Source organism: Ostrea edulis, chromosome 5, assembly GCF_947568905.1.
Source record: "Ostrea edulis chromosome 5, xbOstEdul1.1, whole genome shotgun sequence".
NCBI classification, from domain to species: domain Eukaryota; kingdom Metazoa; phylum Mollusca; class Bivalvia; order Ostreida; family Ostreidae; genus Ostrea; species Ostrea edulis.
Window position 1 is genome coordinate 22,922,238 of NC_079168.1, and position 3,197 is coordinate 22,925,434.

The following is a 3,197-nucleotide window of genomic DNA, read 5'->3' on the forward strand; positions in this document are numbered from 1 at the left end:
TCAAAAATATCATTAATATACATGTACAAAAGAAATAAAAATGGCCCCAGTACAGAACCCCGAGGAACTCCAGCGTTTATTGTTTCAAGATTAAATGCAAAACTATTAATTACAACGTTTTGTTGTCTAACAAGTAGTTTTCAATCCTGCTTAAAACATTACCACAAACACCAAATTATGCAATTTGTTTAAATAAGAAGCCCTTATGCTAGACTTTGTCAATAGCCTTAAGCGATGTCACAAAAATTAATCTGACATCTTTTCCCTTGTCAAAATTTGATATTATAGTGTTATGATTTTCTACCTTGGTTTACAGTTGAATCACCAGGCCGAAAGCCAAATTGATATTTATAAATTATGTCATAGACAGTCATAAAATTATGTAATTGTCTAAATATCCTTTTCCTCTCACTATTTTACACAAGACACTTGTTAGTGGCATTGGTCTATAATTAGATACTTCTTGAGCACTACCTTAATTTAACAGCCTAACATGTGTGATGTGGGCTAATTTCCAAATATCTGATATAATTTAACTTTTTTAATTTTAAGGATTAATACGGCGGGTGAGACCGGTCAACAGGGTATGCTTACTCCTCCTAGGCACCTAATCCCACCTCTGGTGTGTCCAGGGGTTCGTGTTTGCCCAACTATCTCTTTTGTATTGCTTGTGGGAGTTATGAAATTGATCACTGTTCGTTATCTTCACCTTGCATTGAAGAGTTTAGTTAGAGATTTCTTTATTGAAGCAGCTATACCTTTCCATATTCTTGGAGATATACATTCAGGTCCAGGTGGTTTAGTGCTATTAAGATTCTCGCCGCTGCTTGCCTACATGTAATACTGGCGACATGAAGAGACATCTCTCAGACATGTGTTCGTGTCCTACACGACAGCTGAAGAGTTGTGGCGAGCTATAACTCGGCAAAACTCATGACAGTGTGACCAAGCCTACACGAGAAAGTTAGTACATTTAATGTAAACTAATTAAATAAGTATATGAATCGAAATCCAGTGGTTAGCTGTAAAGACACACATGTGGTCTCTCACTCACACACTTATATTTAATTCCGTGGGGGTCCGGGTTAGAATAGATCCTCAGTACCCCTTACTTGTCGTGAGAGGCGACTAAATGGGGCGGTCCTTCGGATTAAACCTTTAAAAAAACGAGGTCCCTTTTTACTGCAGGTGTGCTCGATAAAGATCCCTCCCTGCCGTAAGCGCGGATTCTGCGTCCCTTCACCGGTAATGGTGACGTCTCCATATAAGTATCCATCTCGCGCGGGACGTTAAATAATATACAACCAACCACACATTTTATTTACGCATGTTACACACAATTTATTTTGGATACACGGGTTGGGTATATAATGACTGTCGAAATTCTTCAATAATGAAATGTGCGATTGTTTTCGTAGCTATTAGAATTTCGTTCCATCTAAACTGCCTCTAAATTCAGAATTTTCAATTGATAGTAGAGAAGAAATGCTCTATAACCATCTCTTTGTAATCGTTAAATCTCCATCGACTAATTCTCTCTCTCTCTCTCTCTCTCTCTCTCTCTCTCTCCTGATGACGAAAAAACAAGCACTCATTATCCGGGTACCTGTAAAGTGCGAAACGAAACGAAATCTACCGAAACGAATAAAATTCGCCTCCCCATTGATGTAGGCTTTGGGCTTGACTGATACAAAGTTTTAAAAGTTGGAAAGGGGGGGGGGGGGAGTGTAAGCACAAAGTACATATCCGAAGTTGATTAAATACCATGTGAAATTAGTTTCGGATCAATAAATTTCAGAACGGAGGTTTACAGTCTCAGAGGTCTGAGGAAACACTAAACGAGGGGTGGGGTCACCGGCGTTGGATCCGCCTTTGGGTGTAGATACATTGTTTGAAGAAGCTGTACTGGTGTCTGAGAAAGTTGAAAGCAGGAAGAGCTCTTAACCTCTTATTTTTATCTCTAACTGTTGAGGTGCGAGGACTTTCAATAATGAAAATAAAATTAATTAGTATACCATATTATATGAATGCAATTCGGTAAGATATATATACATGCATTATTAAAAATTATTATTGATATGTAGTGAGTCTAAAGATAACTCTATACATTTGGGGTGTTGCTAAGACGTGGAATTGAAAACGAGACGGAAAACGGAAATTGTTTTATGCAATAATATCAGGAGGAGGTCAGCATTTTGTAAAATCAAAAGGCTTATGAACAAGGAAGCATACATTACAAAGAGAACGGAAGGACATATTCAGAATCCACTGTTTGATATACTACATACAAATACACAATATCCACATGTATACATACATTTGTCTTTAGAGCAAAAAATACTGAAACATGTATTTATGCCCAAACGCGGATCTAGCGTTGGCGACCCCACCCCTCGTTAAGTGTGTTTCCCCAGACCTCTGACCTGTGAGACTGGAACCCTCCGTTCTGAAATTTATGGATCTGAAACTAATTACACATGGTATTTAATCAACTTCGGATATGTACTTTGTGCTTACTCCCCCCCCCCCCCCCCCCCCCCCCATTCCAGTTTTTAAAACTTTGTATCAGTCAAGCCCAAAGCCTACATCAAAGGGGAGGCGAATTTTATTTATATGTGGTAACTTTCACAGGGGCCGAAGATACCATTTTTAATTATTATAAGTAAAAGAGTTTGGTTGTACAATCTGTTTCGTTTCGGTAGGTTTCGTTTCGATGGGTTTCGTTTCGTTTCGGTAATTTCCTTTCGTTTCGCACTTTACAGGTACCCCTCATTATCCATCCCGTTTCGCCTCAATGTATCTGTTTTATCACAATTGATGAAATTGGTCAGGTATTTAAAGAACTGAGGAATTCAAAGTGAATCAATATCTGTCCTCGAAAATAACTTTTCTTCCACTTTTCTCTAATTATGTTACACACACTGCGATGACCATGCACCTGAGCTTGTATTTATCCCTGTTTTATATGGTATATATACTTGTGATGAGTGATAAATACATGATTAGAGCAGTTTGAAAACACGGATCGAGTGGTATCGCGATAGTCACATGGTACTTGGACAGTACCGTGGTTATATAACCGTATTGCACGGTTTAACCGTATTAAACTAAATTCATTCTATTGACGTCTTTTTTGTAAGTGTACACATAATGTAATATAACTATATATCACACGGCTCTGTGACACTGAATTAAAT